At 33.7% G+C, this 11,684-nt stretch overlaps 1 long non-coding RNA gene across 2 annotated transcripts; it reads left to right on the top strand.

Annotated features, from left to right (window-relative positions):
- Positions 1–4,613: 4,613 nt before the first annotated feature.
- LOC138693967 (uncharacterized) lies at positions 4,614–10,879 on the top strand. 2 transcript variants are annotated; one of them, XR_011330651.1, is made up of 6 exons: positions 4,614–5,213; positions 6,182–6,342; positions 6,443–6,680; positions 6,946–7,068; positions 7,284–7,491; positions 7,759–10,879. It is a non-coding gene; the product is annotated as an uncharacterized lncRNA (long non-coding RNA). The 2 variants fall into 2 exon arrangements; XR_011330650.1 differs by having other exon boundaries at positions 4,616–5,213; positions 6,943–7,068.
- Positions 10,880–11,684: the final 805 nt, after the last annotated feature.

Below are 11,684 nucleotides of genomic sequence, written 5' to 3'. Positions count from 1 at the left end.
AACCTCTGTTCCACTCTTAAAGCGACAGTCCAAGTATCACAACCATACACACCAACCAGTAATATAACTGTTTTATAAATTTTAACTTTAAAGAATTTTAATGTTTAATAAAATTGTTTTCGTAAAAATATGACGACTTCCAAGCAAATGCTGAACCGTTTCTGAAACTTTATCTCATTACATTTGAACAAAAACCAGTTCAGAAAGAAACAATGTTTGAGAATACTTTCGAGGGGAAAATTGTTCCGGGGCTGGGTATCGAACCCGGGACCTTTGGTTAAACGTACCAACGCTCTACCAACTGAGATACCCGGGAACTCTGCCAGACACCGATCCAGTTTTTCCTCTATATGCACAGACCTCAAAGTGTGCTGACAACCGTCAAGCAACCAACATTGAGTGCACACTAACTCTGTGCGATTTAAATTGTGGTTTTCTGTTAACGAACAGTGACGTGTATTATGCAAATCAAGCTTTCAGGTGTAACTCCCTGTGAAGTTGATTTGAACAATTTTTCCATCGAAAGTATTAAAATCAACTTCACAGGGAGTTATACCTGAAAACTTGATTTGCAATGTTTGAGAAGTGAGATAGAAAAATGTGTATGGCACCAAGTAAGGCATTAACAAAATTTAAAACTTGTAAAATATAACAGACATTGTCAATCATCAGAGCTCACAGAGATCAAATAAATAGCGCGATATGTAGGGACGAAAATTTAGTAAGAAATTGTTATACTGTCGACAATATATCACAGAACATGACGAAAATATGGATTTCACGTAATAAAACACTATGTAATTAAAAAAAAAATTATATGCAGTTGGCCAAATTTTTAATGGGAAAGCCCTAAAATGTTTATTTGGTTCCACTTACAGATGTGAACAGTTATTTTCTATTACTAAACTAAACAAATCTCAAACAAGAAATGACGGCTTTAACGGCAGTTCTCCGCATAGCTTGTGCTAATACAGTTTCTCCAAATCTTGAGAAATTGAGTAATATGAATTAATGTGCAACAGACATGTTTTGTTTTGTTTTGTGTTTAAGGAAGTGTTTCATTACTTTGTGTTCTTATTTAGTTCGGTAGAATAACATATTCTTTTGAAGCATACAGTACGTACCGTCCACATCTGTGGAGTAACGGTCAGCGCGTCTGGCTGCGAAACCAGGTGGCCCGGATTCGAATCCCGGTCGGGGCAAGTTACCTGATTGAGGTTTTTTCCGGGGTTTTCCCTCAACCCAATACGAGCAAATGCTGGGTAACTTTCGGTGCTGGACCCCGGACTCATTTCACCGGCATTATCACCTTCATATCATTCAGACGCTAAATAACCTAGATGTTGATACAGCGTCGTAAAATAACCCAATAAAATAAATAAAAAATACAGTACGTACCGCAACTTGAATAAACCGGTTTCTAGAAGCACACTTCTCTCGTAGTACACCGTGCAAGCACAGAGTGCATAATTCTGCCCACCCCTGATCTATTGTTTGGTTAGTCATAGTGTTTTCTTTAGTTTTATGGCCTACTCAACATGATTTTACATACTTGTTTAAGTTTGAAGTCTATGAAACAAGTTTAATAAATATAGTTCAAAGACACGAAACAGTTGAGTAGGTAAAATTTCCACGCATCCATACGTAGAACGCATTTTCGGGTACATTTTACATGTTCACCCTCCCATTCTCTACCATTCACACCATTCATCCATTCAACAATTACTCACAGTTGGCACTGGATCTTAAAAAATTTCGAATATTCCTTCGGCATATGCCTGTTTACATAAAGAATCTCATGAACTCTTCCAAGCAGATTATGCACAGATAGTAATTATAATTTGGAGCGAGTTTGATGAGAGTCCATCCGTATGTAGGCAACAATTTCGCACGATTGTCCACAAGTAGCACATATACAGGGGCTCTTGTTTACTGCACATGCGCAGTGTGTTGTAAGCGAAACTTTACACTAAGAGAGGTCCAAATTTTATTTCCATATCTGTACGTATGCGGACTCCCTTGCGTATAGAAATGAACTCGCTTACATTGTTGTGTTTATCAGATATGGCGTAAGCATTTCCACGGCGACCGATGTATAACTTCCGTTGTACAAAATTGTTTCATATTTTTTTGTCTCAAAATGAGCAAAATTCACCCTTAATATGGGTGTAATAATAGATCATACACGTCAAATGAATGTTAATTTTGTCGTTTTTAAAACTTACAACATTCTCCGTTTAACACCTCGTAATAGACGACGTTGTCTCGAAAATAGGAGTGAAACAGTGCCTAACGTTTAATGTCTTGGGTGGGGTTCAAGAAACTGTATAATTAATAGCTATAGATGATTATGCACAAAATTATGATAAAAACCCTCACAGAAAGAAATCCTGGATCCTAAATATAGGCGGTTTTGCAATGGTAGTGTTCACTTTATTTTATTCGCATCCTTATTTAACGCAAAAAGCAACATTTTAATAAATCATTCAGGCTATTTGGAGTAAACGCCATTTACTGTAGTTTATCTGATTTTAAATAAACATATATTAATGTTTAGTAAAATAATTTTATTTCTTATACATACCTCAGACCCGAAAACTCCTAAAAATTGCTATACACAATTTCGTACAACGAGGAAGTAAATACGCACAAAATCGTTTGAAAGAGTGCCTCTATCCATCTTGGAAACTGTCAACTTTATTATATCAAGGACTACTCACCAGATTCTTGTTCCTCCACCGCCCGCACCAAGTCGCTGCAGCAGAGTCCGGTGGCCAGGCACACCACAGCCGACGGCATCCTGCACAAGCAAACACTAAGAAAGAGGAAAAAAAGTCTGTTATTGTGATGCGAACTGCTGTATAGACACATCAATACCAGGGTTGCCAGATTGTGATGGGTACTAGTCGCCGATTTGCTACTTGCATGTAGCCTAAAGTTGTCTTAAAATAATAATAATCACAGTAGGCCTATTCTGAATACTTACTTACTTACTGGCTTTTAAGGAACCCGTAGGTTCATTGCCGCCCTCACATAAGCCCGCCATTGGTCCCTATCCTGAGCAACATTAATCCAGTCTCCACCATCATATCCCACCTCCCTCAAATCCATTTTAATATTATCTTCCCATCTACGTCTCGGCCTCCCTAAATGTCTTTTTCCCTCCGGTCTCCCAACTAACACTCTATATGCATTTCTGGATTCGCCCATAAGTGCTACATGTCCTGCCCATCTCAAACGTCTGGATTTAATGTTCCTAATTATGTCAGGTGAAGAATACAATGCGTGCAGTTCTGTGTTGTGTAACTTTCTCCATTCTCCTGTAACTTCATCCCACTTAGCCCCAAATATTCTGAATAAAATGTGCATATATTACTTACGCTTTTGAATTGCATATGCGCTTATCCTATAAAGTCCTATATTAGTTTAGACTACATCGGTTCGTATCTTCGATGGGGAGTAGTGAGAATACACTGACCTATAGCGCTGTGAAGAAGCTACAAGAATAAAATAAAACCATAAACCCAGCAATTATTATTACTATTATTATTATTATTATTATTATTATCATTATTATTATAATTATTATTATTATTAGTAGTAGTAGTAATAGTAGTAGTACAAGTAGCAGCAGCAGCAGTAGTGGTGGTGGTGGTGGTGGTGGTGGTAGTACCATCCTACAAAACTACCTTCAAATTCAGGAAAATTCTTCCAGGCTTTGCAATAATGTCTCTCATATTTGCAGTGCTTTCTCATTAATATTATTATTATTAGCAGTTGACACTACCAGAACAACAGTACAGCAATAAAAATGCGCAAAACAACGAACCGCGGACTGAAATAACGTATTTTGCGGTCGTTATAAAATTATTATACCGAGTGAGTTGGCTCAGACGGTAGCGTTTGAGACTCGTATTCGGGAGGTCCCGGATTCAAATCCCGTGGTCAGCCAATCTGACTGGGGTTTTCCATGCTTTCCTCATTCACAAAAACAAATGCCGGACTAGAAATTTACATAACATGATTCATCACCGCCTCAATCACCAATATCATAAACATTAATCAAAATCTATAATCAGTTACTTGAACACTAGCCATCTGAAACAAGGAATACAAAACAGAAACTCAACAATAGTAACAACGGACTACTGGTGTACACACAGATCCTGATACGCGATATGACCACAGATGTTAAAATATACATAAATAAACTTGACGAAAAAATAATTATGACGTCAGAATTTAAAGTATTGGTCATAGAATACAGAGATGAAGAAAATTCTAACCATATTGCAACGATAGTGTCAACAATGAACAATGATTAAAAAAATGGTCCGCAAACCTATGAATAGCACAATATTGTTGACTAAACATATTATAAAGGGAAACAATATGTAGCCTAATTTCGTCTTTTTCTATTTTCGAGGTAGCCTAACACCGGTGCCCAACCTGGCAATCTTGATTACTAGAATACATTAGGTTACCTTCAAAGGGAATATTAATAGGAATTGGTTTGGTCACTGGCTGAGAAGAAACTGCCTATAGGGAAGACCAGGTAACTTGATACCCTAAGGGTGAAACCTAACCATTTTTCCCCCATTACTACAAATGCTAGTGGATTATGGTGATTTTCTAGTTTGAAGGTTGAATTTTCTTTTGCCAACTTCGTTTCGAATTTCGATACTGACAAATACTATAAATGGTAGTGATTTTGTAACTGGTATGTTGGCAGCTGAGGCAAATATCGACAATATTTGCCGGTACTGGAGTTCCATGAAATTAAAATTGTACTAGATTTCTCAGCCGGTTACTGGAAGATAGTGAAATTCGAACTTATTAATAATTAATTAATATTAGTATTAATATTAATACATAATAGTTATTTTATGTGTTGCGTTGTGGTTATAATTCAAGAATAGTCAGATAAGTACGAATAAATATAACATACTTGGGCGTGATAATGCACGTGGGTAATGGATAGAAATATTATTTCAAATTTTAATGAATTTCATTCGTGTTTAGATTTTTATTACTATGTCAAAAAATGAAATAGTGTTGCAGTGACTCCTCCAAGGAAGAAAATGTGTGGCATTCAGAGTACGCTTCAGAAATCTGTAGTTCACGTGTATAATGAGTTGAAGAAAGAAGATAATGAAGAAGGAATTATGCTAACGGAGACAGCAATTACAACCAGAATAGGAAAATTATTAGGAGTAAGTATTCTTAAGCATACATTTCAAAGTGGTATTCAGTTTTAGGAGTTTGCACTAATAATTTCATGATTGTGGTCAAACAAAACAAATTTTTAGGTTAGGCCTTAATGTTTAATCAAGTCAGTGATTTTCATATTGCCAAACTAAATACATTTAAGATACTGTAATACTGCAGTAGGTGATAGCTTAAATATATTTACAAATTAGACGAACAAATAATCAAACAGCACGAAAGTAATTTTCCAGTTTTCTCTTTTGGTATTAAATTAACCGTTCAGATCACAATTTACATGCCACATCGGCCGAAGAAAGTACAAGTCATATTGTAATTATTAACTTGATATTGCAACAAATATTACATGAATGTTGGCCTGTTATGGTGCTTAAAAATAATTCAGTTTTATATAATAACTATATAATATACTCTATAAAGCATAGGAACGTTGACTCTGGCTGAATAATTTATTCATGACTGGTCTAAGTAATATTAAATATGGTGTTTCTTCAGAAAAGCTACCCCACCCAAAGTACTTGTTAAGATATAACACTCGAGAGGACGAGGACGCACTACTGGGAAACTAACCATTTCTCTTCGTCCTGGACCTCTCGCATGTTATATTGGTAATTAGTAACAAGTTTGAGGGAGGGACTACAACAATGCATTAGAATATACAGGTAAGTGTCAAAGGATTTTTGTGCTAAAAGTATTTGTGGCTGTGCACTAAAACCACGTGTTCATCACTATGTAAATATCACAGAAATCAATTAAACAAAATAAAATTATGCCTTCTTTGATGTAGCTTTTCTGGAGAATTACCTAAATAGCCTATTAGCCTACTTAAACCTATCGTAGACCCAACCTAACATGTTGATCATTTTCTATTCATATAGTTGTAAATGTTGGTATCATGCATGAATTTTATGATATAACAATTTTTAGAAGTTTATGTTATTGTTTGTTATTACAGCTTGGCTTTACTACGAGCTAGGAAAGTGATAACAAATTCACAGACGGGGACCCCACTTGTGACACCAGGAAAACATAGACTACGTAAACATCCAGTGACTGATGCTGATGATTTTACGAAAGATGCAATTGCGAGATTTATTTATGACAAGTTACATAAAGGTAGGGAAGTTACAGGAATTATTGTGTTGATTTATGCAATGTAATTCTGATATTAGTCATATGTATAAAAATATGGCATAATTTTCATTTACTGTTACAGGGGAAGTACTAACAGCAGCAAAAGTTCTGGAACATATGAATGATGATTATGAAACATATTTATTTAGAGTATCCTTATCATCGGTGAAAAAAATTTTGAAAGAGATGAAATTTCTATGGAGCAAAGGGGATCCTTATACACATGTACGAGAAAGTTTTTAAGAGAATTATAAGAAATGTGGAGCATGAGAACCCTAAACCCGTAGTATTCTTGGATGAGACTTGGATTTTTATGAATGGTAAATTTCAATGTATTGTGAGACATTGAGTGATTGAATTTTTTACTAACAAATAGGTTAACACTTATGTGGAATATGAAATTGCAATTAATATAGGCTACTAGTAATGAATTCAGGTGGGAACAACATGTTTTGCAATTAATAGTTTCATATTATAACTACAGGTTAGTTATAAAATTCTTGAACGGTTTTCCTGTCTTTAAAATTTTTGTGTCTCTTAGAGTGTCAATGTGAATTGCTTTTCTCTCTCTGTTTTTTTAAGTAGGATCACCCACTTATTCATGAAATAAACCAGGTGAAGTTTCCAGTGACATGAATGGTGTTATTCGTAGACCAACAAATGAGGGTGGAAGATTAGATGCCGGAACGAAAGGTGGATTTATACTCGGTAAGTTATATTGATTTATATTTTACATAAATTTGGCAAGAGTAATTTTTTAAATCAGGGTACAAAAATATAAAAATTGGTGACTAAATAAAAACGTGGGAAAGCCTTTCACCAAAGAGGATCTCATGTCATGTTATGTTATGTTTTATTTTCTTTATTTAAATGCTGTGAATTCATGTGACGTAATTATATGCCCAGGTATAATTTTATTGCAGGTGCTGATTTAATTTTTTCATGCAATTGAAAGAAAAGTCAGGACTACCATAGTGCTATGAATAGCCCTGTAGTTGAGAAGTGGATGCAAACACAGTTGTTGACCTGAGAACATTAGGGCAATGCGTTATTGTCATGGATAGTGCTGCATATCATAGCAGACTTGTGAAAAATCAGCCAACAACAAAATGGAGGATAGAACAGCTACTGGTGATTGCAACTGAATATAATAGATTTGTCGTACTAAATGATAAGAGTTGATGGTGTGAAATCACCTTTTGATATTACATTGCAATATTAATTTCCATACTTTACAGTCATTATTATTATTATTATTATTATTATTATTATTATTATTATTATTATTATTATTATTATCATCATCATTACTACTACTACTACTACTACTACTATTGCAACCGTTTCTCTTATTTCTCATAATTAGGCATACTTATAGATGCTACTTTTTTCTTTCAGGTGAAATTGAATCTACATAAGAATCCTAAAACAACAGAGCCTTGCCAATTACTGTCCTGAAGTGGCCTTGTCTTATGAGTTGTGTCTATATACAATTAATTCTTTCAGTTTTTTTTTCCCCTTTAATGTAATGAAGTTGTTGGTTGATTGATACCAAGTGTTCAGCAGTTGATGTCATTTGTTATCTTGCACTCCAATATTTAACCAGATGATTGAAAGCTGTGTAAAGTTAAACAGTCAAGACAATGATCCATATCTTCATTGAGATTTCAGAAATGGCATGGGGAGATTCTGAAATATCAGTTCTTAGTAAATATTTGAGACAATCATGGCCTGTGATAATATGAGTACTTCCACTGTAGATTTTCATAGAAGTTCAGTTATTAAATTAGGTGTATTATTTTTACTATGTATTATACTATATTTTTGTTTCGCTTAATTGATGAATTATATATGCTGTAAATTGAATAGTAGACTGTAGGCCTATAGCTTAACTGATGAATTGTATGTGCTGTAAATTAAATAGTAGGCTGTATACCACAAGTGATGAATTGTTTATGCTTGTAATGTGAAGTAATTTGCATGATATTTATTATCAATTTCTGTATATTTCAACTGATTGAATTGTTTATACTTTTAAATTGAATTAACTTGCTTGCTATGTATTATATTTTATAGCTTAACTGATGAATAATTGTTTATGTTTGTCAATTTAATAATCTGAGTGCCATGTACTTCATATTTTTAATGGAGCCGCCAATGTAGCTTAGTCGGTAGACTCATTGGCCTGCAGATTCAGAGCTGCACTCGAGGGTAGTTTGGATCCCCCATTTGGTCTGATTAGTTGGTTTCTTCTGAGGATTTTCCTCCATCGTGGAGCGGATGCCGGATGGCCTATTGCAATTTTTTCATTTGCTTTAGAATCATTCCGAATTTTGTTACCACATTGTCATGTTCTGATCTTGTTATTCTTTTAACAGTGTGGTAAGATGCAGGTATAGATAACCTTACAGTAATTTTGCTACCTTTCAGCTACCTCATTACCTCCCACTCCATAAAGTTCATGGATCCACGGAAGTACCAGTCGTCGATGTAATTCGACCATTTTGCTTAAAATATTAAAACACTGTAAAATATTGAGATTTCATGCTGTTACGTCCAATACTGCAGCAAGAATATCTGATTTTGAATCTGATAGTATGACAGCCTTCTCAGATTTATGAAGTTGATACTGGATATTTTGTAAGCTTAAAAGTGTATCTAAATTTTCACTATCAAAATTAGTCAGTGTTTGAAGTTAGTTAGTTAGTTAGTGGCGTTTAAAAAGGGCGTGTCAGCTACTATGGCTATTTGCGCCCTTATCTAAAATCTTTCACTAAACACAAACACAATACAATAACCAGAATGTTTAAAAGAACTAAAAAGTGCTGTCACGGTTAAAATGGGGGCAAACAAGTGTTTGAATATAATTCCCTGTAAAAGGGAATATACTGGTATTGTACTACAACACCACTACATCTATGGCTTGGTAAACAGGATCCATCTATAAAAAATACTGTATGTAGTCACTCACTGACCAGATCATTTATCGTTTTTAATGATTTTTAAAATGTCTGGAGAAGTATCACATTTCTTAACATCATCTGTTAAAGTTAACTTATATACTATTCATTTTGAAATAACTTGGGATTGTGTTTTATTAGTAAAGTTTCCCTTAATTGAGCAAGTTTGAGTTCTCCAAGTACAGTCAAAAAGTCTGTTGGGATTTTGGCTCAGTTTATTAATATTTGTGGACTGTGATTTTTTGTTCTAGAGAACCATATTATCTGCAAATGATGAGATTATCATAAGATCTATTTCTTTAGTTAGACCATCGACATTAATATTGGAAAATGTATTCCTGAAAACAACAATGTGGGAAGCCCAGATGAATCTGTCTCTATTTATATATTTGTGACAATGAATCAAATAATCAAGTCACTGACCCAGTGTAACACTTTATCATGGACACTCTAAGTTTGCAATTTCTTAAGTGATTTATATCTACAGAGCCATATGATCCTTGAAAATAAATTAAAATTGTTAAGGTGTTTTGTTTTCTGTTTAAAATATCTTTAATATCTTGACTAAAATTTAAAATCTGTCCATTTGTTGAATGCAATTCTCTAAAGTCAACTCAATAAGATGAAAGTTAGGTACTAGATTCCAGGAACCAATTCAATCTATGAAATCATCTCTTCCATAATTTTGGCTATCATACTAGTAAGTGGTATCTGTCGATAACTCGAAAAGATATTAGTTGAATAATTGCTTTTCAAAATTGATGTTATGATAGATTTTCTCCAGACAGATATTGTATTTTAGATGAGATTACAAGATAAAAGTAGTGAGTTTGCTTGTTTGCCAACATGTTTAAGAAAATCAGCATGTGTATTGTCTGGACTTGGAGATGTTTTGGGTCTTATGTTATTAAATTAATAGTAATATTCAGTTCTTGATTAAATATTGTTATATAAAGTAGATTGTAGATTTAATATTTCTTTCAGTTTTTCCTTAATAGTCTGACGTACACAGATTAAAACTAACAACCACACCACCAACTAATCTAATAGAAATTAAAATATAATTAAATGTAGAAAAAGTAATTAAAATTATAAATACACGTAATAAACCATAACCCCCTAATTTCAACAATATACTATTTTATTCCCTTTTACAGCTTGTAGATAATTATTAATTATAGTTATTACTTATTAGCATAATATTTATTGAACTTATTGGCTATTTCACTTCGTTTGAAAGATGTTATTGTGTACAAAAAGCATTTTTGGATGATCGTTTCATGCTGTATGTTGTGTATAAATCTATGATTTCTGGCATTCTGTTCTGTGTAATCCATCTTTTGTATAGAATTAATAAAATACTCTTTTGGTAGTAATTATTTTATTAATTGAGTATTTAATTTTCACCAGCTCACATTTCTTGAATCATTTGTTTTTTCTTATTTAAATTTAGGACACAAGAGCCAAAAAGAGACTTCACAGTTATGTATCATACATTTTTTCAATAACAGACGTGGAGTTGCAGAAATAATAAGTGTAAGTGTAACATTATTAAGCAATTTACAAACCAATGAAATCTTTAAAAAGGTATCTAGAAGTGAAAGGTCTTGGAACAGATTTGATTCTTGAATATTATATACTATACTTTGTTGTATATTTACGTCTAGTAACCTATTAATGCTAATACTAATAATAATAATAATAATGTAAAGGAATAAAAGAATAGAACATAGCAATACATTTCTCATTATTATTATTCTCATTATTATTGAAACTATTTAGAATAACCTTCCAACATTAAGGTAAAGTACGGTGAGTAAAGAAGTCATTCAGTACATAGGATCGTGATTTTACTACATGAGGTGATATCTGGTAACAGTTGGCAACACTGACAAGGCGGAAATATTTGCTGTTTGGGAACTGAACTTACGTGATCCTCACTATACTGAAGGATGCACTGGAAGGAATGGTGAACGGGAGAAGAGTTCAGGGCAGAAGAAGATATCAGATGATAGACGACATTAAGATAATATATGGATCATTATGACGAGACTAAGAGGAAAGCAGAAAAATAGGAAAGATTGGAGTATGCTGGGTTTGCAGTGAAAGACCTACCTTTGATGTGAAAACTATGAATTAATAATAATAATAATAATGATAATAATAATAATAATAGTAATAACAACAACAATAATAACAATCAGGAAGAGAAAAGGTACTGACTGGGTGACTGGTTGAGAAGAAACTGTCTAATGAAGGATGTACTGGAAGGAATGGTGAACGGGAGAAGAGTTCGGGGCATAAGAAGATATCACATGATAGACGACATTAAGATATGTGGATCATATGCGGAGACTAAGAGGA

The sequence above is a fragment of the Periplaneta americana genome, unplaced genomic scaffold, assembly GCF_040183065.1.
Source record: "Periplaneta americana isolate PAMFEO1 unplaced genomic scaffold, P.americana_PAMFEO1_priV1 scaffold_28, whole genome shotgun sequence".
Lineage (NCBI taxonomy): Eukaryota > Metazoa > Arthropoda > Insecta > Blattodea > Blattidae > Periplaneta > Periplaneta americana.
The sequence above is the reverse complement of the archived record's forward strand: the minus strand, read 5'-3'. Positions and strand labels throughout refer to the sequence as shown.